Raw genomic sequence first — 19866 nt, 5'->3', positions numbered from 1 at the left:
ATCCAACATTTCTCTCTGTGCTCCATCCAAGTATGATAGAGACATCGCAGCTCAAGGAGTGAGTTTGGTGAACTCACTCAAGCCAGGGGCACAGCAGGCCAGGTAAGTCATGGTCTGGCTAGAGTCCCGAGGCCAGGTGACATTTGGGTCCCAGGGCCAAGGTTTCCAACTCCTGCTTTTATTGACTTCTTGCTCCGCTTTGCATGGAACCTCAACTGCAGGGGTTTGGTTCATATGGCTTCATATTCTTAAAAGGATTCTTCTTGCTTTCTAGTGATCAACATTTAACTTGCTAAAAATGTATGATAGGAAATTCAACATGAAAACTGCAATTCAACCAAAATCAAGTACTTCCTTCCTAAAACAATGCGACAATCAATCAATCATCAAAGACATTTTAGAAAATGAAAGCCTGATGTGTTTCCTACACCACAGACATCCACAATTGTAATTATTTATTGCAGTTCCTTCCCATTGTAATTAATTCCAGAAAGATTTATTATTATAAACTAGTAATTCATTAAGTTGATGCCAATATGGAATTCTTTGGGAATATTGTTGTGATCTGACGTGAACATATATGGTGGGGTCACTTCTCCCGGTACGATTTTTCACAAGCCTCTGCCATAGACTTGTGCTGTGTGCTGATTAAAATGGTGAGGTTTGAAACGCATGTGTATTTTTAAATGTTTGCATTCATCATGAAAACATGGTGGAACTGGAAACTGGGCTGAGCTCCATGACAGATGGTTCCTTGATGTACACAAGGATCACAAAATGTCATAGTTTAAGGCAATCCTTTTTCCGGGGTTTTTTTGGGAGGGGTTGGTTTCTTGTTTTTAAATGAGGTACTGGTGTACATATCTTGATAACAGTGCTGTGGATGCCATCACAACATGGCTGGTTGAGGAGTGGGTCTGTAACAATACTCATTAAAACCTTTCCTTGTGAAAGAGACCTTATTGATTACAACATAGCTTTGAAAATTGTATGATTGTGTGGATTATTTTAAATCGGGTCAGCAAACTTTTTCAGCAGGGGGCTGGTCCACTGTCCCTCAGATCTTGGGGGGGCAGACAGACTATACTTTTTTTGGGGGGGTGAACAAATTCCTATGCCCCACAAATAACCCAGAGATGCATTTTAAATAAAATCACACATTCTACTCATGTAAAAACACGCTGATTCCCGGACCGTCCGCAGGCCGGATTTAGAAGGCGATTGGGGTGGATCCGGCCCCCGGGCCTTAGTTTGCCCACCCATGTTTTAAATAGGCTTACATTTTAAAAGAACTCTTTGAGAGATTTTGGCTTTAATTCTATGCACTTTGACCTGGACGTAAGTCCCACTGAAGTCTGAGGGGCTTGTCTGTAAGTATACAACTCTAGGACTGTCCTGTTTATTTATTTTTCAGTAGGGATGGGGGGGGCTGATTCAGTTCATATTTAAAGGTGAATCTGTAAAATTCACACTTTCTGAAACAAAAAGTGAAGCAAACACGCTATCCTTTGAATGTTGCACTAAATGCTGAATTTTCAAGAGGATTCACTTTTTTTTTTAAAGTATAAATCGCTGCAGAAATATGGAATTTAAGGTTGGATGAAAGAGGAGCTGAGAGGACCGAGATTGGCAATACCTCCATCCCAAGTTTATTTTTTAATGATCACATATTTGTTTATAAAGCAGAATCAAAACTTGCGTTTCCACTTTGCTTTCGGAAGAACTCTTTATTTATTTATTTGATTTGCCCCATTTTCTGGAGTTTCTGTGTCACCCTGTGTATAGCTAATAAAATCTCCTCACACGACCTGACTCCGCACCCTTTCGGATCCTCTCAGTCCCTGTGTCTCAGTAAGGCGGTGGGGGAAAACATTTTGAAACAGGTTGAGTATTTCACAAAGTTTAAGCCCTTCAGATAAAAGAAATTGTAAAAACTATGTGCAAGGCTTTCATGGAGTGTCTAGTACTTCTAAATTTGATTTGCTCTTTAAAATGTGTTTATTGTTTCTTCAAATATGCAGCCCATAAACCTCGATTCTGTAGAAGCAGTAAAGTGAGGAAGACACTCTCCTCTGATGTGACAGCAACCAGAGGAACTGAGAGGCAGGTATAGTGTTTCCAAGGGTGAAAAGTTATTAAAAGTTATTAAAGTTATTAAAAATCTAGGTTTAATCCAAAATAGATTTTACTGTTAATAATAAATATTAGACAAATGCCTTGTGGGGGGATTAACCTCCCTCCAACTACACTGGTTCAGAACTAATGCAGTTTCTGAAGGAATAATTGATATTATATAATCATAACAGCCACTTTATGTCATCAAAGTGACACTTACATTCTCCCACTAACCAGCTTAACATCATCAGTTAATACACCACTTGGTTAATGACATTTTAGTAACAGGAATATATAATGAAATAGAACATCAGATTTTTTATGAGAAAGGCCTAGGAGGAAAGGGGTGGTTTGACAGTGATAGTGGTGTTAGAAGACTCAAAAGCCAACATTTTCCATCATATGCTCAAAGGGAAAAAAAATAGGTTGCAGACCTATAACACTTACCGTATTTTTTGCACCATAACACTCACTTTTTTCCTCCTAGAAAGTAAGGGGAAATGTCTGTGCGTGTTATGGAGCGAATGCCTATGGGTGGCATGCATACGGATTTTCCTCCTCTAAAAACTACGTGCATGTTATGGTCGGGTGCGTGTTATAGAGCGAAAAATACGGTACTTGAAAGTAAGTGCCATTGAATTCAATGTGACTGAGACAGGGAGAGGAAAACTCTGTATCCACTTTCTAGTTGGTAGTTCTTGGGGTTCTAGTAAAAAACAATGTGCATTTGATAAGCTGCATCTGATATACAGCCTGATCCTGTGGACAGACTTTAGCTGCTGCAGCTGAATCCTGTGCCTGATAAATGCTTCAAGTGCATTATTCCCATAAAGATAAAGGTACTTCTGATCTAGTTCTAGTCACGGACGACTCTGGGGTTGCGTGCGTATCTCGCTTTATTGGCCAAGGGAGCTGGTTTTGTCTGCAGACAGCTTCTGGGTCATGTGGCCAGCATGACTAAGCCGCTTCTGGCAAACCAGAGCAGCGCACGGAAACACCGTTTACCTTCCTGCCAGAGCAGTACCTATTTATCTACTTGCACTTTGACGTGCTTTCAAACTGCTAGGTTGGCAGGATCAGGGACCGAACAACGGGAGCTCACCCCGTCGCGGGGATTCGAACCGCCGACCTTCTGATCGGCAAGCCCTAGGCTCTGTGGTTTAGACCACAGCACCACCCGACAACAGAAATAGGGCCCACCCCTTTTGTGTTAGCATCCTACGCTTTCAGAAAAACCCATAGGGCGTTGTGCAAGAAGTAAAAGACCAGGGGAGCATCTTTGGGACTTAACCTTCCAGCAGGGTGTGTGTGTGTGTGTGTGTGTGTGTGTGATAAATTGCCCTTGTGCTGCGCTTTTATTAATAAATTTGACTCTGAATCATCAATAGCTCATTTTTAAACTGACGTCCCGCACACAACTGTTGACATGTGTGCCATAATATTCGCATAAGGAAGGCAATACAACTCTCTTATTTCTATTTACATCTTGCAAATGTTAAAGGTGCTCAACATGATGATGCTTAGAATTGTATTTCCTCGGTGATAAAGCTTTCAGTAAACAGGTTATGCATGCCATCTTCCATGCAGTCAAGAGATGATTCACTCTGGAAGATATGGCCTGAATTCTCGATGACTTATATCTCAGAACTGCATGAACTAACTCCACAGTTGCTTCGCTCCCCCCCCCCAAACGTGTCATTTTAGCAAATGCAGTACACATTTTAATGTACCGCACAAACAGTGCACTTTTAAAACATGGTCTTGCTTCATTCCCATCACCCCTGCTGTTGCACAAAACATCCTGAAATCACAGACTGAATTTTCTCTCATTCTGAAATTTCAGCAGGTTATTTTTTTAAAAAAAAAAGTTGAAAAGTTATTGCTTTTTTTAAAGAATCAGCAGCGAATGCTCTCTAAATTAAAACAGAGCGGTGTATGGCGCAGCAACAATTTTGTAACAAAGAATGTTGGTGTTTATTCTGGGTAAAAGTGTTGTTTTTAATTACAGTAGAGTGAATTTATCACCACAGAGCGAGTTTATCTGTAATGTTATATTACACTCACAAATGTTTGGGAAGCCTACAGTATGTGCACACAAGTCTTAATTCAGAGGGGAACTATGCTAGTGATGGAGAAATATCCCAGTTCCAGTTTCATCTCTGTTTCTCATTTTTCCTGTCTTCAGTTCTTCACATTTATGGGCCTCATATTAGCAATGTTATACAAAACATCTCTGGATATAGCTGCTTCCTTATATGTGCAAGGGGAGAAATGAAGCATTTGAAGCACCCTTATATTATAGAGAAATAGATCTGAAATGTGCTCCGTAACAATAAGCCTGGCAAAAGATGTAGGCCCTGATCTATCTGTGCATGTGTGAACTGTGTTGCTCAACAGTTCGTAGAGAAAAGAGGAATAGGAAGAAAAGCCAAATTCAGTTCCTCTCTGTTCTCCTTCCTTAAAAGGTAACTGGCCTTGTTGTTGATTTTCTAAAAGGCCTAGAAGCTGGTCCTAGAAGCTGGATTTGAGGAGAGGGGGGTTCCATATATACTACACCGGTTGCATGTGTAGGTTTCCAGTTCATCTTCCTCAAGCCTTCTTTCACATGTGTAGGACCCCTGGCTAGATGGTTTTGGGGTTTTTGTTGTTGTTTTTGTTCTTCCTGCAATTAGAAACAGGAATGATTTCATTGGGGATGATTTCATATCCATCTGCATAGGTCTTCTAGTGCTATAATTGACTGAGAAATCATTGCAGAAAATCCCATTAGCCATCATTCCATCACAGGATACAGTCACTTGGCTGGAAAACAAACACTCACCTAAAATGAAAGGAAAACAATGAAAGTGGAATTTGAAATCTCAAAAGGCATCTCTGTGTTTCCTGACAATTTTCTTGCTGAGTTTCGAATATTAAAACCCTCCCAGTTGTTAAATAAAGAATGATGAGAAAAAGCATGCATTTTAATTTCCACTGGGAATATGTTTGGTGTGAGACAATTGTGTTATTACTTTTGTTTTGAAACGCGCACTCGGTGCCGTAATGTGTGGGAGACAGGTGGCGGCGAACAAATAAGCTGGAACAATGAAGTATACCTTGAAAAACAGGGCTGTTTTGGGTTTCACATAACTTACTTAACCAGACAGGCCCTTTACTAAGTGCAAAAATCTCAGTGATCCTGGTTCTGAATGTATTTGCTTTGCTTTAGGAAAGCTTTCCAGAAAATATTGCATCCAGATTGGTAACAGTACTTTGACCCATGCAGACACTTCTAAGAATTTTGAAACAAAACTAACACAGCAACCCTAACCCCACATTTGTGGTAGTAAGCCCCATTAAATTCAATGGGGGTTACTTCTTAGTAGAAATGGTTCAATGGACATTACTACTACTACTATGAACCAAGATTCAAATGGCTGAACAATTAGTTTTGCACGTCAAATGGGGCTTTAAGCTTATGTTCCTTTTTTTTAAAAGCAGCTTTCTATACCACATAGCACACCTCTCTTGAAACTGAGTGGGCTTTCAAAATGACCTCTTCTGTTTTGGTGTGCTCCTGCAGAAAATGTTTCCCAATATTTTTATAATTTTTATTATTATTGAGCATTAAAAGTTTTCACTTGATAGTTTCCTCATAGGACATTGGCAACCAAATCCACCTGTGCAGCTGTTTTTTTTTAATTCTGTTTGTCTTTGTAATGCAGCTGTTAGTGATCCTGGGGTTTTTTCCTGATTTTTGAAAACACTCTGTGATATGGCATAGGAGCTTGCTGTGAGAAAAGGTTTTTAAAATGCCCTTGGGCACACCTAAAATAGTTCTTTAGATCCCTGGCCATTGTAAAATGTTGTCAACTTAATTGATATCCCTTTGAAAACTTGAACAATGGGCCGGTCCACTGACCTGGGCTTTATAACCAGCTGGTGCTTGTTAAATATGTAGGAAAACTACCTAGATCTCAAACCTTCAGCATAGAAATACTGGACATAAAATGGAACTCAAAAACTGTCAGCTCTTACACCCTATTGAAATTTTCATGGTTGATTGAGAATGAAAATAAGGAACTGTGAACGGTGGGACCATTCCTCTTTAGGCAAATGTGGTTCTGATCATCGTTATCAAATATGAAATTGCTATGACATTACTCCAACTTGGGTCTGCTGGAGAAAGTAGCACATCAGATACCCTCAAAGGGCCAAAATATGTGATTATTTGCTTTGGTGTATGAATTTGTTCCGTTCAAAATGCTTGACTAAGCATTTTTATGACAAACCAAGGTTGGGAACACAGCAGAAAATGGCCGCCGTCTCACCTCTTGGCATGGGATGCAATGTCCCTTCCCCCCAAATATTAAAAAAATATCTAGAGCCAGGATCATGAGACCAGGTACACTGTTCGTTGAAGTGCTGGCTGAGGTCCCAGCTGTGCCTGCCATCTTCATTGTGTGCCTGGAACTTTGAGTGATGCTTCAATGGGCCTTGCACTCAGCTTCTTGACCCCAGCCATTAATTCTTTCTAAAGGGAGGGGGAGCATCCCTTTCTGCTGCTGCCTCAAATTTTGGGATGGGGAGCAGCATGACCAGGGTGGCAGCAGGGGTGGCCAAAATTCTGTGGCAGCTATATACGCTGCACAATGTGTTCACCTCACTCACGCGCCTGAACACTCCACATTTGATATTGGGATGAATGTACACACCATGGGCAACTGTGTCTAGCATACTATTTAACGCAAAATTTATATCCTGCCTTCCTGGGGGAAATCACACATGTCTACATAGGGTCCCCAGGCAGTCTTCCATGCAGGCAGTAACCAGACACAGACCTGCTTAGCTTTAGCAGAGTTGGTGCCTGCTGTGCCTTTGGACCATGCCCTGGGCCCATATTTACTTTCAGCTCTCATCTGTCTCTTGCCCCCATCTTCATTTCGACTGCTCACTGGCTATGTTTCATGTTAACACTGAACTGTTTAATGTTGAACGGTTGGGATTGATGTGGCATTTTTTTCCTTCTTCTTCTCTGCACTGGGGCTGCTTCTTCAGCAAAGTAAAAGGAGTTTCAGTGTGAGAATCAGTCATTCGGATTTTTTCCCCTACCCCTTAAAAAGCAAAAGGCTAAAAGGGTTGCTCAGATTTAGAAGAAAACCCCGCCAGAAGCACTTCTTTGTTATTTGGACTGAGAACAAAGTGGAGCCTTACCTTCCTGTCTAGGAAAAGGTAAAGGGACCCCTGGCTGTTGGGTCCAGTCGTGGCCGACTCTGGGGTTGTGGCGCTCATCTCGCTTTACAGGCCGAGGGAGCCGGCGTTTGTCCGCAGACAGTTTTTCGAGGTCATGTGGCCAACATAACTAAGCCGCTTCTGGTGAACCAGAGCAGTGCACGGAAATGCCATTTACCTTCCCGCTGGAGCGGTACCTAGTTATCTACTTGCACTTGACGTGCTTTCGAACTGCTAGGTTGGCAGGAGCAGGGACCGAGCAACGGGAGCTCACCCTGTCGCGGGGATTCGAACCGCCGACCTTCTGATCTGCAAGCCCTAGGCTCTGTGATTTAGACCAGTTTCTTGGCTCATACCAAAGGCAGTTTGCAGTGGGGTGTCCCTCTTTCTCTTTCCTCCAACTCTCTCAGGGGATCTTTGCTTTAAGGCCTGTGTTGTCTGTCATGTGAGAATGCTCACATATGTACAAGGATCCGGGTCCCTGCTATGCACAGTCCAATTTATTTATTTGCCTGCTTAAGTTAGGTGTGTACACAGTGTGCTGCAATCTGTGTCCCTCATCCTGTTCTCTTCCGCCCTATCCGTACACACTTTCCTACTTCATTGATACACACTAAGCAACTTCTTTCTTTTCTTTTTCGTTTTGACATTACATTTTTTTGTAGAGTCCAACATGTGCAGGCTCTTATCAGTTGCAAATCCCTGGGGTTGTTAATGGTTAGAAATGTGTGACTTTTTGAATGTGTGTGGACGCTCTGATGTACATCTTATGAACTGTACCAAACCAAAAGCCGTAAGGGAAAGTTGAAAAGAACTTTGAAGAGAGAGCTCAAGAGGGTGCAAAACAGTTAAGCGTCACCCAGCTCATGGATGCTGTGAGGCTGGCAGAAGCTTCTGACATGCTGGGACCAGGTCTTCTCGGAGTTGAGTTGCTTGGTAATGCAGCCCAGAGCAGATGGTTGACTCTATCAAAGGCTAAATACTGGCACAAGACCGGATCTGTACCAAACCAAACGTACTACAAAGCAGATGTATAACGTATAAACAAACTTTATCCAGCAAGGGAGTATTCTGAGATGCTGAATGCAAGTATACATAAGGCTGTGAAAGATTATTTACAATGGCCAGCGGTATCTCTTCCACTTATCTCTGTATTGCTTTTCGTAACTAAGTATAACCAGTTCATTTTTAGAAATAAATACACAGAGAAACCCAGTTAACATTTGTTAAATTTAACTTTTAAAATATTCATTGGAAACATTGAATGTGTTTTGTATAAAACTCTGTGCTTCAGAGACCTTATGTAAACTCTGTTGCAGCAAGTAGGATATCTTTCGAGGCATTTATGATGCCTCCTGAGTCCTCATCATGTTGTTGACTTAAACCCCTTTTCTTTTCTTTTTTTGGTCTGGGGTCCTTTCCTTCCAGCTATTTCCTGAAGTGAAAAAAGGATTTTTAAGCTTACTTTAAAAGTCCTTAGTTTAGCAAAATAAACAGTCAGTCAACTCCATTCTTGATACTTTCCTACCTCCTTGAAGTATTTGGGGGGTAATAAATCTTCTCTCTGACAAGTCTCTGATGATCCATTACATTAATGCATCATTATGACAATGCTGGTGACGTACTAGAGCATTGTCTACTGAGCAGGTTGCTCCTCTTCTAAGATTTATACTTAATTTAAAAAATTAAGAGGAGTGGAAGAGTGTTATATCCCAGTAAGGAAATATCTATGACATTTAAAATGGAATCTCTCTGCACGTATATCTCCACCAGCAAATTTTACATGCACACAAATCATTGTTTCTTAAGTTTTTCAGATTTTGCTTTATAATTCTTAAAGCTTTGGTGCCTGCTAATGTTGAAAGCAGCCTTCTGCCCTGCATTCTACAGCAATCTCTAGATCAAATAGGAGAACAATTATTTGGCAGAACACTCCGTGCATCAGATGCAAACAGTAAGAATATATGTTGCGTGTTCACACCCAGAGAAGAAGAAGAAGAAGAAGAAGAAGAAGAAGAAGAAGACCCAGAGAAGAAGAAGAAGAAGAAGAAGAAGAAGAAGAAGAAGAAGAAGAAGAAGCAGCAGCAGCAGCAGCAGCGGAGGAGGAGGAGGAGGAGGAGGAGGAGGAGGAGTTTGGATTTGATATCCCACTTTATCACTACCCGAAGGACTCTCAAAGCGGCTAACAATCTCCTTTCCCTTCCTCCCCCACAACAGACACTCTGTGAGGTGTGAGTGGGGCTGAGAGACTTCAAAGAAGTGTGACTAGCCCAAGGTCACCCAGCAGCTGCATGTGGAGGAGCGGGGAAGCGAACCCGGTTCACCAGATTACAAGTCCACTGCTCTTAACCACTACACCATACTGACCTCCCCCTTAAATAAAGACACATTTGACTCAAATTATAGTTTTGGTTTTTGGCAGAATTTAGGCCGCAACTTTTTTGATTACAGAAAAGTGAGTGGTTACATAGGCTCTGATTCAACTAGCTCCGTACACCCTTGCAGGTAGCGCTGACCCAGAGCTCTATCATAGGTCAGCCAGGGGTGAACACCTGAGGCAGGTGAAAAACCTGGGAACAGACTCTGTTCACTCCGCAGATGCTCCCCTGGACTCAGGCACGGGCACAACCCCCTTTCAGGGGTTGACCAAACCAAGTTGAGTCCCTGGATTTCTTTAACGGAATACCCTTCACATAGAGATGGCGAAACCGTTTTCCCATCCCTATCACATGAACCAGTGCCTATCCGCAACCTTACAAGTTGTGACGAAACCCAATGGCAACAGTCAATCAGCCAAGTGGGGAAAATTCCTGCTGTGCCCCTGTCCCAACGACAGACGACACATGATGGCATAGCAAGGTCAAGCGCAAAATGCCCTAAAATTAGGGAGAGGTGGGCGGGTGTTTTTTTTCCCAAAGTGACACAGAAAGTATTGATAGACTGTGTTGTGTTCCTTCGGGGTGGACGCTTTTTGCAAACTCTTTGAATTTATTTACTACTAAGCCCATATTCAGCCATCATGTTGATCTACAAATGCCACCTATTTCATATACACAGTTGCATGTAATTAACATATTTTTAACACATGTAGATTGGCAATAATATGCTTCTCCAACAATAGAAGAGATCCTTTCGGAGCACATTTTGAAATTGTTTCCATCAATTAAGAATTTGATGTAGCCTGTGAAATATGTTTACACAATCATTATCAATCCTTATTAATATTTAGTTTGGACTTTGCTTTTAACATGCCTTCTTTTTCTGATTCCTCTACCCCATCGGCAAACAGGCAGCATGATGCTATAACGCTTATTCAAAAGTGAATCCCCAAAGAAGTGGTTGTGAAATTACATGAGAAGTGCTAGGAACATGATTTAAAAATAAAACAAAATTGGGGAGTCTTACGTGGGCCATATAAGTATCCTAATGTTTGCATGTAACTCCCAAGCCACTTGCCATGAACTCCTGCCTTTCTTAAGCTAATAAATTAGTATCCTAACAGTCACCAGAGTAAATTGTCTGAACTTACATCTGACAATTTGTTTTCATGCAGCGGGACAAAGCAGCAAACTGGGTTACATTCCCAAGGCATCCTTTGCAATCAGTAGTTTACTTGAAGTTACTTGTTTAAATCCCCAATGAAATCCCAGTTATGATCAACTGTGTGAGGTCTGAGAACTGCTTTTGAATAGACCTTAGAAAGATTGCAGAATATGTCTTCTTAAAAGCCTAACAGTTCCACGTATCACATTGATCCTAATTATTTTGATTAAGGGTCGTAAAAGTACATACAGTTACCAGGACACATGAACATTTTGTTCTCGCTAGAGAAACAATGTGATCTACAGTTTTCTGGCAAACCAGATTGTTTCGTTGTAGTAGCTGTTTGGATCTTTGAACAAAATTATCTTGAGTTTAAGTCTGTACACAACAGAAAATGAACAACGGTGGGTGTTTTCCCATTAATCCCATTGTAGATGAATACTTTAAAAAAAGCTATTTTCATATTGCACAGTATTGGCACACTTCAAAATAACTTGGATAGAAATGGGTCCTTTAAGACATTTCCTGCAAGGTAGAGAAAATTTGTTAAGATCTCCCTATCTGTATGCTACTGCTGGGGTTACTACTCTTAACTACGTTGGTTCAAAAGCTACCACATCCCAAACAACAAGAGAATGTTAAGTAGCCCTTTTTTGTAGGCTGTCTAGCAGACTAGTCTGCTAGAAATTTTCAGGAACAGAATGGGGGTTAAAAAAATGTAAGACCCTGCTACGAGGTTGAGATAAATGGATTGTGACAATGCAATCAGCTCAGAACACAATTGAGACTAAATGCAAACTATTTGTAATTGTCAGGAGCCTTAAAGTAATAAACAGAACAAAAAAACAAAAACCATACTCAATTATGAGTAGGATCAGTTTGTGTCAACTTTACGATGATTTAAAAGTCTGCTGTCTGGATCTGTAACTTACTCATCTGTAAAACTATTTAAAGAGGTCTTTGACAACCAGTTGAGCTTGTGAGTTTCTCTTCCCCCACATTTTCTCAATATTTGTTGTAAAAACGAAGCCCTTGTCTGGACTGAGAGATGATCTATCTCAGACAGAAGCTTAACAAAGCCTCCCAGATGAAGCAGACCACATTTTAACTAAAATGAGACATTTCCTTGAACCTAGTCTCTCTTTAGGAATTTCTAGCTAGGTTTGGCCTTTTTGATATAGGGGGCACTGTAACCTAATCTTCATTACCCAAAAGAGCCGCGGCTATGCCAAACTTGGAAACATTATCTGTATTTGATGTGCAAATGATCTACAGTCAGCCAACAAAGAGGAAGGAGCAATAAGAATGCTTCTTCTATTACCTGGATCCCAGCATCATTACATGTGACCACAGCTTATTATCTTCCTTATTATACCTGTGGTATAAAATGACCTTGGATGACACCGCACCTGTGGTATAAAATGACCTTGGATGACACCGCAAGACGGCACACAAAGGAGAAGCCCTTCTGGAAATTCCAGTTCCCTAATGCCAAATATGGCAATCGTCCTGGTCTAGAATCAGGATGTGTCTGGGATGTTTGGATTAGTTCCTGGTCCTCTTCACAAAATGTTTCCTTCCCTGTAGAGTATGGTTACCAGATGTCCCCATCCCGGATTTACAAATCTGTCCCCGGACAAAATCCATCCCCGGATTTCATTTAATGTCCCCGGATTAATATTTTAAGTGTTGTAGATTTATTAGTAGGGAATGCATGTTGTGTGATTGGCACAAGACACATCATATGGGGACTTCCAGCAAGGCAAAATGGCGGGTACCACGGCAGCGAGCAGCTCCTGAAGCCAGCCAGAGCCAGTTGCGCTACCAGGCTGGCTCCAAGCTGCTGAGACTGCTGCTGCCACTGCCAAGGAGGAACCAGGGACACCCAGTGCATCAACTGGGGAACCGCTGGCACTCCCTGTGACCCAAATCGAGCTGGGAATGAGAGCACCCGGCCGACTGCCCAGTGGCGCTCTGGGGCCAGGAAAACCCAGGAGCTGAAGCAGGGAGAAGGAGGAGAGGAGAAGGAGAAGGAGGAGAGAGAAAAAGGAAGGAGAAAAAAGAGGGGAGCCCCGACCTTGTCGCACCACTGCCGCTACCACTGAGGAGGAGAGGTAGGAGAGCACTGGGAGGGCAAGGACACGTGGCCAAGCCCACGCCCGACCTGAGCCTACTCCACGGCAGCTAGCACTCCAAGAGAACAGGCCAAGGCCCAGAGGAAGGCTGCGCGACAGAGGAGACCACAGAAGAGAAGATATTGCTTCTTAATTATTATTATTTTAAATAACTTTTTAAAAATAACTCCCCCCCCCTTTAAAAAAAAAAGGGTCCCCGGATTCTTTGAAAATTTTTTGGTAACCTTACTGTAGAGGGCAGGCTGGAAAGAGCAATTCAACATCCTCTGTTTGTTTGTGTGTGTGTGTGTGTGTTTGGGGAGGGCAAAAAATAAATAAATGAGAGGCCAGTACTCATATCTTGATAAACGTGCCATGGATGCCGGAACAAAACCTAGACAGCAAAAACAGAGGTGCCTGTACTACATAACAGTGAGTACCATGAGTGCTTTGTGCTGTAGTGGGGACTGTAAGTAGGAGTTGCGGATTTTGACCTTTACCTTGTGCCTGATGATTCCTCCTCACCTTTTGTTAATTACTCTTCCTACCTGTAGCTTTCAGTTAATTATGGGTATGCTTTTGTTGAGGAGGTATGCCGTTCATGGAATGCTCCCGCAGGGAGGTTTGCCTGGCGCCTTCATTATATATATATTTTTATATAATGCTGATTAATATTCTACAGCCTTCTAAATGTGTCTGTGGGAAGGGGGTGGGGTTATTGTTTTGCTGTTTTGTTGTAGTTATTCACTTGTTTTTATCTTGCCTTCGATTCTGTGAACCGCCCTGAGATCTTATGATGAAGAAGGGTATACCACTCTCACACACCCACATATATGGAGGTGTTAACAAGAACCTGTGAAGTTCATCTGTTAGCTTACTTGCTCCATCAAATGTTCCTTTTTAAAAATAAAGTGTGCTTTTAATTTATACACACACATATATATATGTAAATACAATCAACTGTTTGACCATTAGAGCTTTGAACAAAGTTCTTTTCAACCAGATACTTCTCAGGTTCTTCCCTTCCTGGCTTCCAACAGACACGTTTGCTTTGCTTTTCAGTATAATTCAGTCATAGGCCTAAGCCATTTTTCTGCCTGAAGCAAGGCTTGGCACCTGCAGAGTCTGGTTTATCACGTTGTCCAAACCTGGACACATGGTTCATTTCCTTCAAACACATCACATGCAGACCCTCCAAGTATCCCTATATTCCATGGACTTCCCTGAAGCAGTCCCGGTTTCTGATTTGATCCCGGAATGTCCCACTTTGCCTTAGGGTGTCCCTAGTTTCATTGGAGAATTGTTGGAAGGTATGGAGTTATCTAGGGACGCGGGTGGTGCTGTGGGTTAAACCACAGAGCCTAGGACTTGCCGATCAGAAGGTCGGTGGTTCGAATCCCCCATATGGGATGAGCTCCTGTTGCTCTGTCCCAGCTCCTGCCAACCTAGCAGTTCCAAAGCACTTCAAAGTGCAAGTAGATAAATAGGTACCACTCCGGTGGGAAGGTAAACGGCGTTTCCATGTGCTGCTCTGGTTCACCAGAAGCGGCTTAGTCATGCTGGCCACAGGACCCAGAAGCTCTACGCCGGTTCCCTCGGCCAATAAAGCAAGATGAGCACCGCAACCCCAGAGTCGGCCACGACTGGACCTAATGGTCAGGGGTCCCTTTACCTTTATCTTTATGGAGTTATCTGACCCCTGAACCATCTGAAGGCATTCCTGTATAGGGAAGTTTTTTAATGTTTAATGTTTTATTATTATTTTTATATGTTGGATACTCCCTACTGATGTGGATAGATTCCTCCAAGTTGGTAGGCCCACCACCTGCCTCCTTGATCCGTGCCCGTCTTGGCTGATTAGGGAGTGTCCAGATGTTGCGCGGACCCCCCTGGTTGAAATTATCAATTTGTCCCTTGACACGGGGACATTCCCAGCGGAACTGAAGGAAGCAGTGGTGTGTCCACTCTTAAAGAAAACTTCATTAGATCCCTTAGACCTATCCAATTACCGCCCAGTTTCAAATCTTCCATACCTGGGTAAGGTAATTGAGAGAGCGGTTGCTGAACAGCTTGGTAGGTTTCTGGACGAAACATCGGCATTAGATCCATTTCAGTCCAGTTTCCGTCCTGGTTTTGGGACAGAGACGGCTCTGGTTGCCCTACCAGATGATCTCCGTAGACAACTGGATCGAGGCGGGTCAGGACTGCTGACCTTTTAGATTTGTCAGCAGCCTTTGATATGGTCGATCATGATCTTCTGGGCCACCGCCTCGCAGACGTGGGGATACAGGGCATAGCCCGTAACTGGCTGTGCTCTTTTATCTCTGGTTGGGGACAGAGGGAGGCACTAGGGAGGGAAATGTCGTTGCGCCACTCCTTGGTGTGTGGAGTGCCGCAGGGCGCAATTCTCTCCCCAATGCTTTTTAACATCTTTATGCGCCCCCTTGCCCAGATTATCCGGAGCTGGGCTGGGCTGGGCTGTCACCAATATGCTGATGACACTCAGCTCTATCTGCTGATGGATGGCCACACCGACTCGGCCCCGGACACACTGACCAGATGCTTGGAAGCTGTGGCTGGATGGTTTTGTGGGAGCCGATTGAAACTAAATCCTTCAAAGACAGAGGTCCTATGGCTAGGTCGGGATGGCATGGGGATGAGGGACCAACTCCCTTCTCTTGCGGGGGCCCAATTAGTGCCACTGCCTTCCGTTAAGAGTTTGGGTGTAATCCTTGACGCCTCCCTTTCCATGGAGGCGCAAGTTACAGCAACAGCCAAGGCGACATTTTTCCACCTTCGCCGCATCAAGCAGTTGGTCCCTTACCTTTCCCGCGCCACCCTGGCCACAGTGATCCATGCGACGGTCATCTCCAGGCTTGACTACTGTAATTCGCTCTACGCGGGGCTGCCCTTGAAGCTGTCCCAGAAACTCCAGCGGGTACAGAATGCTGCAACAAGGCTCCTCACGGGGTCTCTGCCATGGAAGCATATTCACCCAGTGCTATTGCAGCTGCACTGGCTCCCGGTGGAGTACAAGGTCAGATTTAAGGTGCTGGTTTTGACCTTTAAAGCCCTTCACAGCCTAGGACCCTCGTACCTATGGGACCGCCTCTCCCGGTATGCCCCACGGAGAGCCTCAAGGTCCATAAATAGCAACACCCTAGTGGTCCCAGGCCCTAAGGAAGTTAGATTGGCTTCAACCAGAGCCAGGGCCTTTTCAACACTGGCTCCGGCCTGGTGGAACGCTCTGCCTTATGAGACCAGGGCCCTGCAGGATCTGATTTCTTTCCGCAGGGCCTGTAAGACAGAGTTGTTCCGCCTGGCCTTTGGCTTGGAGCCAATTTGATTCCCTCCCTCCCTCTCTTTCTTTTTTCTTTTCCTTCTCCTCCTGCGATGAGGCTACATTTTAATATTTTAATGTTCCATTATTTTAATGTTGTATTTTATTTTTGTTTTTAAGTTGTAATCATTCATCTTGTTTTTATTATTGCTTGTAAACCGCTCTGAGCCCGGCCTTGGCTGGGGAGGGCGGGGTATAAATAAAAAATTATTATTATTATTATTATTATTATTATTATTATTATTATTATGGAAGCTGCCCAGAGTGTCTGGGGCAACCCAGTAAGATGTGTGAGGTATAAATAGTAAAATTATCATTATGGAATGGGACGGCCCTATTTTCATCAGAGAAATGTTGGAGGGTATGCACAAGTAGTAATCCACAAACAAATATCTGTTACCACTCATGGTTTGTTTGGAGCAAATGAACCATGAACCCAGGTCTGAACAAGGCACAGCAAGGGAAGCGGGGAACACTATGGGAACTTTTGAACAGTAGGATCCAGTATGCTGCTTTTTCACATTAAACAACAGCAACAGTTTGCTTTAAACTATGGTTTAATATTTGTGAATCACGTCACGGTGTCCCTCTGCTGGTATGGTGAGACGAATCAAATCTAAATACTACACAGAACCCCTAAAGGCCTGATGCTCAAGCCCAGCTTTGCTCATATGCAGACTGACTAACAGAACTTCTGGATTTTGCTTCTATAAAACAGATCCGGAAACATTTCTGAGTTTACACAATAGGCTGTTTTTATTCAGTTAAATTATGCTTTGTTTGGTGGCTTTTAAAAAGAAATTTATTCTACTTAACTCTAGCCAAGAACACTTCAGCTGAACAGCATGGGTTCCTTTGAACAGGCACATGCAGGAAGACAAGAACAAAAAAATAATAATCCTGTACCTTCCCACTCTGGTTGCATTTACATCAGTATTCGCTGCATTTCCAGTGCACTCCGTCCACTGGAGTTTGAAGCTGGCTTCACACTATATTAGCCACAATCCATCTGTGGCTTGAGAAATTCTCCCCACTGATGCGCCTAACCTCAAACCAGCTTCCAGAAAATGGAAGGTGTGGTTACACTGTGGTGTGAACAGTTTAGGAGGCTTTTGCGTATGTGCAGGTGATGGCACATGCGCCGACGACCACTTCACTGAGTTTGGCATGGGGCAGCAAATCATCAGGTGAAGGCAGCCCTGCCCTGACTCAGTTGTGAACAGAAACGGAAGAAAGCAATTTGAAAGTGCAACAGATGTAGAATGGTCCCACAGCATTCCAAGACTCATGTGAACATAACCTTAGATTCCTGTGACTGTGCCAATATGACAGTAATAGGCTTTGGTAAATGGAAGTGGGGTGAAAGGGGGGAAAGACACGCGCGCACCCCTTTTCTCAGAGTTGAGCTGAACTCTGTATAGAGGAGCTGTGAACAAAAAGCGCTGGGACATCCTTAAGTGTTGAAACATAGGAGACCAATAACCAGAGCACAGCTAGTGGAGCCACATCTGAAGCTGCAAAATACACTACCACCTTGTGAGCATTGTTTAAGAAAGAGTTAATCTGCCAATTTTGTTTCCTTCTTGCTTGCTTGCTCCCTCCCTACACACACACACACACACACACACACACACACCCCCTCTTTCTGGCTCTAATTTAAACAAGTTGCGAACGCGTAAGTTATGATATATGCACAGGGTTTTGCATTAAGTTTGCAATGTCAGGTTTGTTTATAAAAATCGTATTTTTAACCACTTGCCTGGAGGCACTGTTCAGGGGAGCCGTGAGCAGCAAGCTGATTTTTAAAGAGGCCGTTTTCATTCTCCATGAACTTAGAATGGAGATTTCGGCGTTCTCGATGGCGTGCTTACTTTAAAACGTCTCAGTACGCCACAAATTTGCAATTAAGTTTATTTACTTAGCAGCAGGGAATTGACTTGCTTTAGATGATTGGCGCATGACCCCTCACATACCTCAGAGAAGTTGGCAAGGCCCCCTTTACCTCTCATGGGGAAAATTGCTTTCCAACGGTTTGGAGGCCTGTTTACAATGGGGTTTTCCCCCTCTCTCCTCCTATTGTGCAACGTTAACATCCTCCATAAACCTAATAGTCACACAGTAGTTAATAAGGGGCAGAAAGTTTTATGGTCTCTCCCACAGTTGTTAAATTATTGCTACTGTAATTTACTCCAGCCAGGTAATTTTTGGAAAATAAGGGGCATTGTATTCTTGCAAACTGAAGAAAGACAGACCCTTCGCAACTGTAAGTTTATAGTGTCATTGCACTGTGCTCTGTTGAGCTGAGTTATAAATGCTTCACCATCTCAACAAATTGAAGGGACATATTTTGAGATGATTTGGCTAGGATTGCCCTTCCGCAAGTTCAGTGTTACGATTGCTGAAGAAACTCCCAGACCAAAACTGCTAGCTTTTTCCTGACCCTGCTTCTGTACTGGCAGCCGGATGAATTGAAACAATTAAGCAGGAGAAACTTTTCCTGGCACAGAAATAAGGTGATGGGGAATGTGTCACCTGTTACATTATGTGGTGTCACATGGCTGGTAAAGACTGACAGAGCAGTACTAGTGTAAAAAGATGGGAATTCCGTCAAACATTCATCTCTGTGTTCATCTAAAAGGAAAATTAAATAGCTCTGGTGTACATTCCGGTAAATTTCCAAAACAAAACAGAAATCAAAGTTGATATAACCAATTTTGGATTCTCTCTCTTTCTCTCTCTCTCTCTCTCACACACACACACACACAGCTATCACCAGCACAATCCTATCTATGTTTACTCAGAAGTAAACCCCAGGAAAATGTGTATAGGATTGCAGTCTAAAAAAATGCTTTTGTGTACGGCGACTACTTAAAGCATCATATTTAGCATTCAACAAACAATTTTTGGGGGGAGGGGACAAATATTTTCTGGGGAATACGTATTTCCTTAACAAGCATACTTTTTAAATAAATGCTATAGCTGTGGAACCCACAATTCAGAAAGCGGATGGATAGGGTAGACATGATTTTCCCTACAGAAACAAAACTATTAATATTTAGAAAGTGCATAAGAGGTTTTATTTTCTTTTGAATTCTCTGCTATTCTTTTGATTCTCCAAAGAGCTATTAGTTGATGCTTTCCCCATAACACAATATTTGCCTTCTATTTTGCAAAGAACTTACCATTATAAATGTTGTTCATTTGAGTCTAGGTGCTGGGAGAAAGGTTTCACCAGTCGGAGCAGTTAGCATCAAACCCCAACTGTGCTGCACTCCTGTCTGTTAGAAAACACTTGAGTGGCAGTCCTAATTACCTGTTTCTACATATAGTTCTCATGGGAAAGTGCAAGCTGTCATAATTCCTGGCCACTTGTAAGGAGAATGACCTACCGAGAACAACCGCTAAATCTGAACATCCAATAAATTAAGGCTCCGTTGCCTTCGTTTATTTTTATTAGTGTCCTAGAAAGAATTCTAGCCAAACGTTCCACCTCGTATACAACTTGCAGGGTGATAAATAGGCATGCATGCCCTCTGAGGACTG

At 42.8% G+C, this 19866-nt stretch overlaps 1 long non-coding RNA gene across 1 annotated transcript; it reads right to left on the bottom strand.

Annotated features, from left to right (window-relative positions):
- Window positions 1-4561: 4561 nt before the first annotated feature.
- LOC308473710 lies at window positions 4562-19587 on the bottom strand. The gene is made up of 2 exons (XR_013984228.1): window positions 19506-19587; window positions 4562-4936 (listed from the first exon to the last, which is right to left on the bottom strand). It is a non-coding gene; the product is annotated as an uncharacterized lncRNA (long non-coding RNA).
- Window positions 19588-19866: the final 279 nt, after the last annotated feature.

Source organism: Podarcis pityusensis (genome assembly GCF_964106645.2).
Source record: "Podarcis pityusensis genome assembly, chromosome: 3".
NCBI lineage: Eukaryota > Metazoa > Chordata > Lepidosauria > Squamata > Lacertidae > Podarcis > Podarcis pityusensis.
The sequence above is the reverse complement of the archived record's forward strand: the minus strand, read 5'-3'. Positions and strand labels throughout refer to the sequence as shown.